General features: G+C 43.8%; 1 protein-coding gene across 18 annotated transcripts in view; it reads right to left on the reverse strand.

Annotated features, from left to right (window-relative positions):
* NCAM1 (neural cell adhesion molecule 1) overlaps positions 1-15,839 on the reverse strand; it is a 312,604-nt gene that overhangs the window by 214,235 nt on the left and 82,530 nt on the right. The gene's annotated exons all lie outside the window — the stretch shown is intronic.

The following is a 15,839-nucleotide window of genomic DNA, read 5'->3' on the forward strand; positions in this document are numbered from 1 at the left end:
CTTGTACATTACTTTCAGCATCATTATTTTTGTAACTGGCTCTTTAGATCAGCAAGAATCTTCTTAAATCATTTATTTTTCATCCACTTTACAGGGTGTTTGAGGCTCAGGAGGCAGGGCTTTATTTAATACACCTCAATAATTTATAGCCAACAATACACTAAGGGAAATGTCAACCTCGTAAAGACTGAAATCTGATAAGTGAGAAATGTTCAAATTTTCCTCAGAGAAAGAGAAATTTATGAAAATAAGGCAAGTCAAGGAAGTATATTAAAACATTTCAAAACATAAAGAATGTGCCTAATGCATCAGCAATTTTTTGACGTGTCCCTATGGACTACGCCACGTCTGTAACAAACATGGCAGCCTCTGACTAAGTTACGACCGGGCCCGTTTTTCTCCAGATAAATCAGCACTGAATGTGGCCAGTGACACTGCGGTCACTTTAGGGCAGAACTTTGTCCCAAGGCCTTCCTATACTCCCCCTTTAAAGGGCTTCAATCCTTTTTTATAAATGTTCTGTTTCCCCGCAGAGTGGCTCCTACTTGCTCTGACTCAGAGTTAATCACAACAGCTTGGAGAAGGCCCCAAATGCCGCTCAAGCAACATGACAAATGAGGGGAAAAGAAAAAAGCAGCTTCTGACCTTCCACCGAAACATAAAGCTATTAGCCATCATCTGCCAAGACTTGGGGAGTAGGCCAACCTGGCCCCCGAAAAGCCAAAGAGGTCAAGTTCTCCACAGTGAACGGACCTCAGACTTCTGCTTAGTTCCATGTTAAGGGAATAAGGAGAGAATTTTCCAGCAAACTTTTAAGTGTCTATGTAATTTCTGAGATGTAGCCATTTTCTGCAGTTAGATTTTCAGGGTATACCCAATGAAACCCAATAGCAGTCTGAGGATTTAATTGGAAAATTACCCTTCCTCAAGGGCGGGACCAGGTTGGAAAGGGTACAGCTAACGCCTCAGGTAAGGGTTTAAAATGGTGAAGAGGGGACTTTTATATGAAGGCCACAAACCCACCAGCACTGGCACCAGATGGACCGATGCTGAGCTCTAGCTCAGTATCAGGAATTTTAAAAAGAGCATGGGACAAGGATTTTAGGATCAGGACCATCATCACTTCCTAGCAGTGTTTAAAAGTTTGAACATTTTTTTATAAATACAAGTGACACAAAATTTTCTTCGGAGCAAACCAGGAGAAAGGGAAGATATGCCGTCCAGTTACTGTGCAGCAAGAAACTGCTTCTATCACCAGGCCAAACTAAAATGTACTATTTAAAGTTTCTTTTAATGTTTATTTGTTTTTGAGAGACAGAGCGCAAGCAGGGGAGGGGCAGAGAGAGAGGGAGACACCAAATCCAAAGCAGGCTCCAGGCTCTGAGCTGTTAGCACAGAGCCCGACGTGGGGCTCGAATCCACAAACCACGAGATCACAACCTGAGCCAAAGTCAGATGCTTAACCAACTGTGCCGCCAAGGCGCCCCTAAAATGTGCTCTTTAAATTTCCTTTTGGTGACACGTTGTGGTTCTTACTGGCTTATCTATTCAGGGCTTCCTCATTCACCCAGGACCCATGTGAGCCCTGCCTCTCCGGGGGGAGGGCAGTGGACGGCTGCAAGGCTGCTGTTCAGATTAGGCACAAGATGGAAATTCAGGTCACACTTCATAAAAGAGGGCTTCTGAGAAATAGCAAACCTGCTTCCCACAGCTCACGGGTCCTTCAAACTCCATTTTAATTACCAGTGTTTCCAAGGAAAAGCCCTTTGTCTACTTGTCTCTCAAACAGGGAGTTCAGGTTTTCTTCCATTTGAAATTGCTTTATTGACTCGACTTGCAGCAATTCCCTTAGGTAGGGATCACCCGCAGATGCAATTCAGCTAAGGACTGGATTCGATTACTGCCAGGCAAACAACTTACTACCCACACAGATTCCGTCCCGGATGAAATCCCCATGTTATTGAATTGAATACTTCTCTACAAAGGGACACTGAAAAGACCCTCTCACCAAAAGGTGCACCTTGAGGCTGTGCGGTAGGAAGTATGGTTCACTGAGCCGTATGGACCGTGCATCGGAAAGCCGTGAGGCAAACGGCAGCGGGCAAGCTCAGCACTCCTTGGCACTCCATTAGAACTGTCCTCCTGAGGGTTGATGGGGGGTGGGAGGGAGGGCAGGGTGGGTGATGGGTATTGAGGAGGGCACCTTTTGGGATGAGCACTGGGTGTTGTATGGAAACCAATTTGACAGTAAATTTCATATATTAAAAAAAAAAAAAAAAAAAAAAAAAAAAGAACTGTCCTCCTGAAAGGTGGATAATTTGTAATACGTACCGCTATGTAATAGGTCTTAAAAATAGTTGTACCTTCAGACCTATTTCATTTGTAGGAATTTGTACTGAGAACGTATAGTGACTGCAGAAAGCTCACTGATGTTCAAGGCAATATTGGTGACAGGTGGATAAAACAGAAGTAAACCAGTGTCCCATGGTAGGAACTGTTAAATGAATTAGGCAATCAAATAATCCACCGGTATCTTCAGGCATTCACAAAACACGGTAGAAAGTATATAATAACATGGTGGAATGATGTTGTAATGGGCAAAGTAAGTTATAAAATAGTTTGTGCCATAACAGAAAAACTTCAGGGTATAAAACATACGTGTTTGCACACAGAAACAAGATCCAAAGGGTGGATACCGAAGTGTTAATAGTATGTACTTAGGTGATTAAAGGGTAACTTTCATTCTCCTCTTCTGATTTCTGAGTGTGTAAATTTTCAACAATAAACATTAATTACTTTTTCAATGATAAAAAATATCTGGTTAAAGTGAGGGTCGGAAAAGAACAGGAGATAATCTGCCCCCCTCCTTCATGTCATGGACAGGGAGGCTGTGGCTTAGGAAGCTGTCCTGGGAAAAAGGAGACTCTACCATAAAGAAGGGAGAAGAATTTCCTAAACCGCTATTCACATTAATGGTATCTCTAAATTAAATTCGTAATTAAATGAATTACGAACTGATCAAAATCACTTCCGAGTTATTATGAAATGAGAGCCCATCCAGAGGAGTAGTTCTTCAGGGTTTCTGGGTCACTGAGACGACACTGGAAATACCTGACGAAGCCCCCCATGCTGTTCACAGAAAAATGCACCTGAGCTCTAATAAACAGAAACTGTGCACATTGGTGCAGGGATTTGCAGAGACCCAAAAGCTGGTCCATGGATCGCTCACAACAATGTGTTTTACTCTGTGCATTGTGACATGAAATCACATGACATGACAGAAAAAGAGAGAACAGGGGCACCTGGGTAGCTCAGTCGGTTGAGCAACTGACTCTTAGTTTCGGCTCAGGTCATGATCTCATGCTTCGTGAGTTCAAGCCCCACATGAGGCTCTGTGCTGACAGTGCAGAGCCTGCTTGGGATTCTCTCTCTCTCTCTGACCCTCTCCTGTTTGTGAGTGTATGCGCGTGCTCTCTCTGTCTCAAATACTTAAAAAAAAAAAGAAAATGAGAGAATAAAAAAGAATAAAATAAAGAACAAAGAAGAATAATATAAAACAACAACATATATTTTGCATATATATGATGGGTCAGTAATATTTTATGAAATTTTTCTCTTACAAAATTATTGTTAATATCTGTATAAATCTAAAGAATACTTAGTTATATAAATTACTCATGTGGTATCATTCTCGATAGTGATATAAAATACAATTATCACCATGCGTTGGGGCTAAACAGCATGAAAATGATATCCTGGAAGCCTATCACCTATTATCCCAGGACAAAAAAAAAAAAAAAATCCTACTCTAGAAAGGAAAATAGCATCAGGGTGATTTAACCAAGCATCTAACCACATTTTTTGGAAAAAATAAGGGAAAGAGTATAGTTTCTTAGATCTTTTTTTTTTTTTTTAAACATGATCTATTACTGTTTAGGAAAAACAGGAGCTAAAAATTTGGGTCAGGGTCTGAGCAAGCAGTTTTGGACTGTAATGTGGTCTACATTCCATGAATACTTAAATGCTTTGTTTTAAATTAGGATTGATTTACTACATTCACCTCTTTACTACTTTGATTCTGTAAAAGCAAATCATATCCAACCACACATAAACTCCTTTTTTTCCTTTCGGGCATTCATTCATTCTGTCTCATTCATTCTCACCACCACCCCCCCCATTCCCCCACCTCACTCTGCCCCGCGTCTCTCTCAGAACAAAACAATGGACAGAAATGGAAAAATTCCACAGACTTGACTGAATCTGAGACACCCACACCAGCCACAAGGAGACAGATGTCTGCTTCGGACTGTCTCCAGCTCATGTCAAATGCCTGAATCAAATGGATCTTCCATCAGAATGGTGATTTATGTCCCATTAAGACAACTAAGCCAATCAGCTTTTCTTTGACACCTGTTTCAGCGGAGCCAGTGAATGGCCTTTAAATGCCCCTTGCCAATAGGACAGACACATAGCTCTTTAGTTTTATGTTAAGTGATTGTAACTCTTTTAGCTCTGGCTCAGAGGACTACAGAGAAAGGAGGAAATTGGTGCCAGGTGGGGGCCTCTGTTAGATCCCCTGCTTTTTTCCATTCTGTCTTGACTTCGGAGCTTCAGTGCCCGGGCCTCCGCCATCTGTGACGGGACGGCCCACGGAAACCAAAGCTGGGGCCAAGCTCACCTTCGGTGCTTTCAGCCCTTCTGTTCCCTTCCCTGGGAGGCCTCCAAAGAGTATTTGGGAGAGGGAACATCACCCTGAATGATATAAGTAAAGGAGGACTTGAAGCATCACTAGGAGACACAGTTCATTATTATCAGCTCGTCGTGTATAAAAAGCACTCTGCAACGTACCTAAAGTCACATTATGTAGGCTACCATCTGGCTCCAGCCTGGGAGTTTCAAAGCCATTTCCAAACAAAAGAAAGGAATTTTCAGGGAAGAAATTGTCTAAGGTCAGTAAGAATGAGGCCCCAAATCAAATACAACTTGAGGCGATGGACCAAGGAGCTGATCCTGCGATCTTTTGTTTTTTTAATCGAGGCAAAATTCATGTAATACAAAATAAGCCATTTTAAAGCGTATAATTCCATGGCATTTAGTACAATGTTGTGCAATCACTGGCAACATCAAGTTCCAAAGTATCTGCATCTCCCCAAAAGAAAACCCTAGTCACTCCCTGTCACGGGATCAAAAGCAGATCTGACACTGTAAGGTCTGTCCACAAAAGGTCTAACTAAGCTGAGTGCAAAGATGTCAGGGCAGGGACTCCACCATGCTTCCCCATCATCACTGTATCCTCAGCCCCAGGACACCTCACTCCCAGGAGAGTTTCAGAAAATATTTGCTGAAGGAATGTTGAATGACTGGGAACCAAAATGAGTGGCAGATAACATGATTTCCTTTGAAACCAGTGAACCACTCATCCTCTCCTGCCCACCCCTGACACTGAAGCAGGCCATCAGTTCTGGAACCCAGAGATCTGGAGGGGGCTGACCCTCAGGTAAGTGTTAACAAAAACCAGATTTGAGAATGAGGTTAACTGAGCACTTCCTAAGTGACAGAAGCTTTACATTATCCCACTAACCCCTGATGTGGACACCGTGAAGTTTAAGGAGGCAACTTGTATGAGGTCATCAGCTGATAAGTGACAGAATCTCGGCTGGGACCTGAGCAGGACAGCCCAAAGCCATTGTCTTTCTTTTTTTTTTTTAAGTTTATTTATTTACATTGAGAGAAAGAGAGAGAGAGAGAGAGAGAGAGAGAGAGAGAGAGGCAGGCAGATCCTGCAGGAGTGCACAAGCAGGGGAGGGGCAGAGAGAGAGGGTGGAGCCGTCAGTGTGGAGCCCAATGCAGGACTCGAACTCATGAACTGTGAGATGATGACCTGAGCCAAAATCAAAAGTCAGACACTTAACCAACTAAGCCACCCGGGGCCCCCTATTAGCATCTGATTATTTAGTCTTATCAAGCACCTTCTGAAGTAGATGTAGCTACATGAAACACACTTTCAGACACATGAGGATTAGAAGAAAGAGGAAATGGACTTCTAGGGATGCCAAGAACAATCTGGAATCGTTTTCACTACCACAGAGCAAGTGTGACAGGAAATAGCTCTGTGACTACACTTCAAACTGAATTTTCACCTCCAGTCTGGCATGGCCTGGGCAGCAGAGATTCCACGGCATGCTGAGGAAAGGCCAAGGTTATAATACTGGACATCCTCTTCTTGGTTTATAATCTCCAATTATTTGAGAAGATTTTAAGCATCAGTTTGCTTTTTTTTTTTTTAGTTTAAGCATAGTACTACTCTTCATAATGATTTTTAACTACACACAGGATGAGAAATTCCTCAAGTAAAAAAAAAAATCAATTCAATAAATAACAGAATCTAATGGAAAAAATGGGATTTGCTTTGCTTGTCTGTTATGATTCAAGAAAAAAGAAAAAAAAATGTAGCATTGTAAAAAAAAAAAAAAAAAAAAAAAATCTGCTCCTGTACTATGAGCCTTGCAGGAATCCATGTGTTCCAGTGAAAGCACCAGGGAGCATAAAGTCACACATCTCTCAAGTGCCCAGGCTGCTGTCTACCTCAGGTACATGAAATCCTAATGAAGAGAAAAGTTAAAAGATGAACTTTAACAGCCAGTAGCTGTCCAGGTCTATGAACTGTTCTCCGTCCATCTATTTTTCTGTATGTCCATTCATCCAACTATCCATCCATCCATCATCTGCTATGTTGCTAACATAAAACATTCAAGACTGTGGGCCAAACAACTGCCCAGCCAGGTATCTTTGGCCCTCCTGTTGAAGACTGAACTTCTGTCATCTATCGGAATAAAACCAAAGTTGACCGCCATGTGTCAATATGAAGCAGAAGTTATAGGCTCGGTGTGCCCTGGGCCAGCGGTGCTTTGGCCATGCAAGCCTGGGATGAGAAGCCAACACAACAGAACAGTTTAGAGTGTGGGTTCTGGGGTTTGTTCAAAGCCCAGCCTCCTCTCTTACCAGCTTTGTGCTCCTAAGTGAGTTACCTGACCTCTCTGCTCCTCCCATTGTTCTGCTGTGAAACAAGGTGACATTAGTATCAACCCGACCCCAGAACAGGATTAACTAAATCAAATGTGTAAGGTGTTTAAATAGTACCTGGCACCTTCTGAGCACTTAGTAGTGTTACTACTCTGCCTCCTGCAGATCATTTCTAGCTGGTTCTTTAGTAGCAGTTAAATTAGTGTGGACTAATGAGTGCTATTCTAATAAATAATAATCACACGGTGCTATCTCCTCCACATTATTTTCCCCAAGTGCCATTAGAAGGGATGGAGTAAGTCTTTAGAAACATACCACAATTCATCTTTTTTTCATAATTCACCTATAGCTTTGTAGTTCTCTGTTCATCTCACCGCAGGGCTTTAAATGACAGAACTTCTAACGTTCCCCAAACTGATCGGCAGATAATGTGATGCAGTTAAAAAGCCAGTTTAAAAAGAGAAAGTCTTTTATTCAAAGAAAAAATTTCCTTGAGTTGAACCACTTCACTCACCTCAAAGAGAAAAGCATATTTTTATAACATGCCGGCCTATTTTAGCAGACAGGATGAAATAAAATAAAGGAATTTATCCAGTCTGAATCTATCATCAGGGGGAAAAGAAGAAATATTATCTCTCTCATTTAAATTCATTTGTGATATATTTTTGTAGCAAGAGGTATAAATAATGCATGATGGCATTTCGGAATCTCAGATTAATGCTCCAGTGTGCTCTATTACCTTCCACTCTGTAGGCACAATGCGTGTGACCCTGCGGTGAGCACAGTGAGTGTGGCTGGGGTGGGGGGATGGTGGGAGGAGCTGTTTTCCAGGGGGAAAGGGGAAGGGAACGGCCTCCCCCAGGGCCTGCCTGCATCTGAGTGTACTTCCTTCCTCCCTACCTACGACTTTCGCAGGAGGGGCTCCCTCAGTGAGCTGCTGATAACTGGTTGTGATCCCCCTGTGCCTTCCCTGGGAGAGGATGGCTTGGCCCACCCCCTGAAAGTGGCCATCTTGCCCACTGCCCAGGAAAGGGAGAACAGAAGAGGGAGTGGCCCAAGGCTGGCTTGCCTACTGGAAAGGGGAAATGATCTTCCTCCCCAGCTCCTTTTTCCTGGAAAAGACTTACACAGTGCACAAATTGTGATCTTGCTCTCATGTTAACATGTGCTCCCTTATTTCACATATATTTAAAGAAACACGAAAGCTGGAGACATTTTCCCTCAAAATCATACCACCCTGCTAGTCCCTAGAAATAAAAAGAGGAAAACGCTTAGAAATGCGTTTTGTTGCTAAGCACTACCAGTCATGTTTTACAGCCCACGTGTGTGTGTGTGTGTGTGTGTCCGTGTGTGTCTGTGTGGTGAAAACTAGCAAAGTATGGCACAGAGAAACAACTAAAAACAAATTATTTTCTTATCTTCCCTCAAAAGTTAAATAAAGGTTAACAGGTCCATCTTGGTGTATGACCATGACCTAAAGAAGCATCCAGTCCAAAGTTGTTCAGATAATAGTCTCCTATGGAAGAGCGTGAAAAATTGCAGATAGAAAGAAAGGAATCAGAGAAAGTATTCTCCTTGTCTGGGATTTGGAGGAAAAAACAATTCAGACTTGGTGGATCTCTACTTGATCCAGCAAAGCCTTGATTCATTTAGTTAAACAGGTTTTATTGACCTTGGCTAAATAGTGTGATGAAAATATCACTAAAAATAGTGCAGTAAAGTATTAAAACATGACAAATGCTCAAAAATGTCTAGAGAACATTTAAATTTATACAACCGCTTGCTGGTCACCTGCGAGGTGCTGGACACAACACTATATACACTGTGGGGGGGGTTAATACTAGGCACTGTGGTGGGGGGGTAGGGTGGGGGTCGGGTTGCAGGCTGCATCCTGCAAGTGGGGAAGGAGACTTGCCTTGAATGCAAGGCACACACTGTGAGACACAAAGCTGAAAGTGTCCATGTAGATATGTGGACTCGAAATGTTTCTAGCCTGAGAGATCACAAAAGCTTTCTTTAAAAAGGTGGCATTCCAAATCCACCCTCCATTAAAAGTAGGGTTTCAATCGGCCCAGACAGGGGAAGGGATGGCATGAATTACAAGAGTGAATGGTCTTGATTGCCTCTGTTTAAGACCCTGCATGGCACCCAGGGGATGAATTCAAAAGCCTGAGTCAGGCCTCCGTTTTAAACGATCTTCCACCCCTCATCTCCTACTGTTCCCCATTTCCCACCTGGGGAGACAGGACCCACAGTTCCCCAGGTGCCTGCTCTCCATTTCCCTTCCTTAGGCTTCTGTGTACACACCACTCCTCCTCTCGCCCTGGCTGCTCCAGGCCCAGTCGTCCTTTAACGCTGACACTCACTTTCTTCAGGGCTAGCGTGCTCAGATCCCAATAGAGCTGGCTCTACACTCCTGGGGCCACATCTCCTGGTTTACAGAGCAGCCTCGACTTTGTCGAGGCAGAAAATGAAACGGGATTCTGTTTTCCAATCGCTGCCTTCAAATCCCCCTTCCCGTGCCCTAGCCACATGTGCTATAGATTCCAGAACTTTCCAGGCACTTCCAGTAATTAGTCAGTCCATTCACATAAAACTCTATTTTCAAAGCTCTTCACTTTCCCTCCTTCAGGAAAAGATGGAATGGGGGCATTGTCCTAGGACTGTGGTCACTGGGGTGGAGGGTTGGCAGAGGATGGAAAGTGAGAGGACCGCACCAAGGAACCTCTTTTCCTTTCCTCTCTGATGCCAGGGTGAGGAAAGGGAAAACCAAAATACAGAGGGCTTTGGAAAACCAAAACACAGAAGCAGGCATGGTCATAACTGACTATCACTGGTAGTGAGTAGGTAGGTGGTTCTGATCAGGTTCTCTCGGTCTCTACCTGCTGGTGACTTCCAACTACGTGATGATTCCTGGAATGGGGTTTAGCTTCTCCCACAGTCCCTGTAACTGAGAACCCCTTGAAAAAGAGGCAGCCTTATCTCTACAGTCATACCCTCTCTTGACCTACACTCATACCCCTCCAGCATCTTCTCAAGCCACATATCCACACTTCCTGTGCTTGTTCTGCTCCATCTTCCTTTATATAGAGTCCAAGGAGCCAGGAAGACTGCTCCTGCACCCTCCCAAGACTGAGGGAACCAAGGAGGAGATTCCAACCTTCATTTGCTTTCCAGTCACTTAATGGACAACGCTTCCCCGCCCTGCCAGGGCAGGGATCTCTAAAAGCTTCCCACATTCAATAATCTCCAGGAGAGCAGTAGCACTGGTAATGCTGTTCAGGTGGGCTCCCACATTTAGGAGCCACAGGTCACACTGTGCAAAAACCCCTGATGGTCTTCCATTCCACCATGGTCCACTATGCTCCACTGGCCACACCAGGGAGGGCTCACATGTCCAGAAGCTCAGCACACATCTACTCAGGCACAGAACCCCATTCTCCCCTTTTGCAAGCAGAAAACCAATTCTCCCACAGCCCTCACCATGCTGCACTTGGCCTGGGGCAGAGGGGAACAGCACCAGAAACTCTGCATTCCCAAGGTCAACAGCACCAAGAACCCTACATTCCTCCCTGGAGCGTTGCTGACCTATCACAGCGGGGCTGTTAGTAAGCTTTGGGGAAGAGCTCTGGTCCCAACTGTTAGTACCTCCACTTTGGAAGGTGGGGTCCTCACCTTTGTTCCTTAGCCATAATTCCAGGAAAACAGTAAGAACATTAAAAATTAAAAAGGGCCACTCAGCTCCCTGTTACACCCTATTACAGAATCTATCATAGTGTGTCTCACTTTCTTGCTTCCGCATCTGTGGTCCCTCCTGGACTGAATTCCCTGAGGGCAGGACCGTGTAATATCATGTCAGCTCAGTCCTTGCAATCAATAACGTAATCAATACGTGATGAGCTGGAAATCAACAGCTGGAAAATAAAGTAGAAAAGAAGGTTGTCCCAGATCAGAGAAGGCTTTAAATGTCTAAATAACAAATTGAGAATGCAGATGAGGAAGAAGAGGGTGGAAATAACTGGCATTTACTGAGCACTTAACTATGGGTCAAGCATGGTTCTAAGTGCCTTACACATGGTGTAAATCAATGGCGAAGGGTCCAGGAAGATTCTAGAGCAAGAAAGGAGTCCGGTTAGAATTATGTTTAGTGAAGACTGTCGGAAGGCAGACACATGCTTCCCAGACCAGCCGGGAGGCAGGCCTCCCAAGGGCACAGAGCAATCCAGGCAGAGCCTGAGAAGGGACTGCCAGAGTTCAGAGACTGGAGGACATGCCCGGGGAGTCTGGGCGCCATTTTAGCAGAGAGGCCATGGAAGCGGAAGGAGGTGCTGCTGTCCTGAGACGCGTGGGGAAGAAAGGAAGGAGGAGGAACAGAATGGAGGGCAGTCTTCTCTGCTCTCCTCAGGCCTAAGCAAACCTCACGATGTGTAAGGGCTCGAGTAAAAGGTCTGGAGGAAAGCAGATTGAAAGCGCCAGAGGCAGAGGCTTCACTGATGAAACAGGGCCCCGGAGGACGCTACAGGAGGTGGGAACAAGTACAAGTGCAAGATGCTGCTTCTAAGAGATAATTTCTTTTTCCTTGAAATTAGAAAGAAGAGGAAAGTGGATTAAGAGTAAAGGGGACATTTGGGGGTGGCGAGGGAAGAGCTGAGGGTGCATTTCTTTCTCGGTTGTGAGGAAAAGGGACAGAGGTATGAGCCACGCATTATCAGGAGACGGCGGGGCCTCAGTCTGTCACCAGCTGACCGGCTCCAGAGGGGTGACGTTGCTGTTACTGTCATTTTAAGTGGGAGAGAACAAACCTTAAAATGTTTTTTCCCCACAAGACACAACAAAATGGCATTAACAAGAAGAGACTCTAAGATGTTTATACCTGTCTCTTTACTTTTTCCCATTTCATCCTGATGAGCAGGTCTACAACTGGCTCATTTAAAGTAGTCACAAAAGATCTGGAGTGGCTTTGTCCACTACCCAACCCAATGGGAAACTCACTGCACAGCCACTACTCCCACCTTCCCAGAAGGTACCAGCACAGGCCCTGACACTGAGACACAGAGAGAAACATCTCCTTCCACCACTCCTGAGGGGAGAGGAATTTCTGAGAAACTCTTTGCACATAATCACCGTAACACACATAAAGGCACACCCAGGCTAATGACACACTCGCATCGAACTTGGGGATGAAAAAATAAGACAGTATAATCCTGCATCCCTCTCTTTTTTTCGTGACGCATTAAGCCATGTTTTATAAAAGATTTTAAGGGAACATCCCATGGGCGACTGAAATCTATCTCACCGTATATTTTGTACCAGTGTTATTTCCTTGCAGCTGAAAACAGTTTAATTTAAAGCAAATCTATGGAAACTATTTCGTGCCATTTCCTTAAACATTTAAATTAAAGTCACAAGTTTCTATATTGATTTTTGTGACATTAGGCAAAATCATAATTCAAAAAGAAAGAAAAGGGTCTTACCTGTTGCAACACAATAATGCAAGTAGGAATGCCACAGCCAACCGGTCCAGAAATGTTATTCCAGCCAGATGGGAGTGGGGGAGGGGGAGAGAGAAAAGCTGTGATCAATAGCAATATAAACACATTGCATTTTCTAAACAAACAAATCCTAACAAAGTAAGCATCACTAGTTTTGTAAAAAGATGCAGTAAATGGCAGAACCCATCATTTTGCTGTGTTTGTGAGTTTCTCAATACAGATGGGATTACCTATCCAACATAGAAACAATGATTCCAAACAGAAATTATTTTTATTTCCATGGAAGAGCAATTTGTTTTAAACTTTAGAACTGGAACGGACAAACTACAGTCCACAAGCCAAACTGGCCCACCACTTGTTTTTTATACATAAAGTTTTATTGGGACATGGCCACACCCATTTGTTTATGTAGGATCTGTGGATGCTTTGGTGCTACAATGGTAGAGCTGAATAGTTGCTACAGCGTATGTATGACCCTCAAGGCCTAAATGTTCACTATCTGGCCCATTACAGAAAAAGTTTGCTGACTCCTGGTGAAGAGTAACGATAAAATTATTCCTTTACCTTTTTGCTTCTCAGACAATCCCATCCCAATCAATCTAGACATGTACTAATATGGTAGCCACTTGCCATGTGTGACTACCACATACTTCTAACGCAGCTAGTCAGAACTGCTGTGTAAAAATACACACCAGATTTCAAAGGCTCAGTAACAACAACAAAAGCAAAAAATGTCATTAATAATTTTTAGAATACTGATCACGTATTGCAATAATAGTACTTGTGATATACTGGGTTAAATAAAATATATCATTCAAATTACTTTCTGCCATTCTTTTCATCTTTTTAATGTGGCTACTAGAAAAATTTTAAAGAGCATACACTTTATTTCTATTGGGCAATAGTGGCTTAGAGTCTAGGCCCTAAACAAATAATCTTCTGGGAATTAGGTCTTTCTAGGATTTGACCCTAAAAGAACAAATTCAACGTACAGCAGTGGCTAAGCTATACTCTCCTAGGACCTAGTAGCAAATGATAGATAATTTGTCTGCTTTTCGGTTTGCGTAGTAACTGAATTGTACAACTTGCCGGGATAATCTGGTCCTTAAGACAGTGAAGAAATGAGTGAAAATGTTCAATTATTGGCTACATACTGACACAGTGCATGTTGCTGGGATCAAACTGTCTGGGCACAGTATATTTTGGTGAAGGTCAATTACTTGTTTCACCTTCTCTAATTACATAGATAAGAACAATGCAAGCTCTCACTTCCAGCTAATTCACTGCAGCATATAAATAAACAAGTTAAGTGGAGGTGAGAGGGAAGAGCAGAAAAAACTTGGTAAAAAAAAAGTCAAGTTCACATTAGCCCATATGTGCCAAATGCAGAGAAAATTTGAACAATGCAAACTACCTCACAGAATTCATTAACAATCATGGCAACTTCACATGTATTCTGCTCAACAGGTACCTCATTTAACACCCAAAGGCTCATAGATATGGAATATACATATATATTTTTTTAATCAGCGAGTTTGCCCTTTGGTTAGGCATATTATTTCTATGTAAGTCTTTGTAGTATAATTAGACAATCTGATGAACATTTACATAGCCAATTTAGATGCTTGCAGCCCTGGGGATGATTGGTCACCTCCTCACATCTTCAGTATTTGTGAAATGTAACACCACTTCCCAAGACGTACACACCCATTTCTCCCAAGGCCACACAGAGCCCACCACCTAAGGTGTGACTGTGAAGGCAACAGGCTTATTTTCACCCCTTGGGGAAGCAGTACCATAAGGCAAGCACTGAGCAAACACCATGGCACAAGAAAAGGTGGGAAGCAAATCATTTACCACCACCAGCCCCACTGGCACCTCTATGACATTATTAAAAATTGAGCCAACATATAAGAGACTCTTGAAAACTGAGAACAAACTGAGGATTGATGAGGGGTAGGAGGGACGGAGAGTGGGTGATGGGTATTGAGGAGGGCACCTGTTGGGACGAGCACTGGGTGTTGTATGGAAACCAATTTGACAATAAATTTCATACTTAAAAAAAATTAAGCTATTTTTGGGGCCTGTGTGGCTCAGAGGGTTGAGCAGCTGACTTCGGCTCAGGTCATGATCTCAGGATTTCTGAGTTCAAGCCCTACACTGGGCTCACAGCTGTCAGTGCCCAGCCCACTTCTGATCGCCTGTCCCTCTCTCTCTGTTCCTCACCTGCTCGTGCTCTCTCTCTCAAATAAATGAACATAAAAAATAATTAAGCTACTTTCAACTCAATGGAGACCAAATCCCAACGTTCTTCAGAAGACGAACTGATGTCCAGTGCTCCGATACGCTGACCTGACCTTTCCCTGACACTGTCTGTCACCTTTCAACTATCCAATCACCAAACTGCAACCCACCCCATGCCAGGCCCGTCCACTTTGCTGATGGTGAAGGATCCGGGGTGAACAAGACGCAGTTCTCCCTTGCTCTAGAGATGCTTAGAATGAGAAGGGAGATAAGACAAGGACAAAGAGAAGTCCGATGCAGGGTGGAGCAGAGAAGCAAAGTGCTAGCAGCGGTCACAGATGGGAAAGTCCCTGCCTTTTCAACTGGAGAAGAAGCCGGCAACTTTTCATGGAAAGGATGGAGTGAGATAAAAGGTGATCAAAGGATTCCCCGTAGAGGGAATCACCTAAAAAGGCAAGGAGGCGAGACAGCAGTGGGCGTGCTGAAAGAATGGTAAGCAGCACGTGTTGGCTGGAACATCGATTCCGGGGTTAGTGACAGATAATTCAAATAGCATGTTGGAACTGGGTCATGGAGAGTGTGTCAACGCTGCACAGAGAGGCCTGGACTTCATCAGGCAGGCTGAGGAGAATCACTGGAGAGAAGATACAGAATGACAAGAGTCAAGAGCCTGGACTGGGTGGCAGGAAGCCCAGGGATGTGGGGGAGGGGGTGAATCTCGTTTCCTGGGGCCATGTTGTGATTCCTTTTTTTTTCCTTGGAGGCAGGCAGGACCAGACAATGTCTCAAATTCCCACATGCTCTAAGAAGAAGTCTGTGTCCAGGAGGACAGTTATTTTTTAGGAAGACCAATCTGGCATCAGTAGAGCCTCAGGCTGGAGCCTGGGGACCAGGGAGGAGGCTACAGTGACACTACAAGTGGTATGTGCAGTGAGAAAGTCAGTGCATGTGTTTGAGGCTGAAAGACAGGGCCGCACCGAAAGATTTGAAGCACTGAGGAAAGAAAATTCTAGAGGACTTATTTAATGTATTGGTAGAACAGAAGGGAAGGAATCAGAGATGATTTTAAGGTTTGCGGTC

Source organism: Panthera pardus, unplaced genomic scaffold (genome assembly GCF_024362965.1).
Source record: "Panthera pardus isolate Hobbes unplaced genomic scaffold, ASM2436296v1 HiC_scaffold_12, whole genome shotgun sequence".
Taxonomy (NCBI): domain Eukaryota; kingdom Metazoa; phylum Chordata; class Mammalia; order Carnivora; family Felidae; genus Panthera; species Panthera pardus.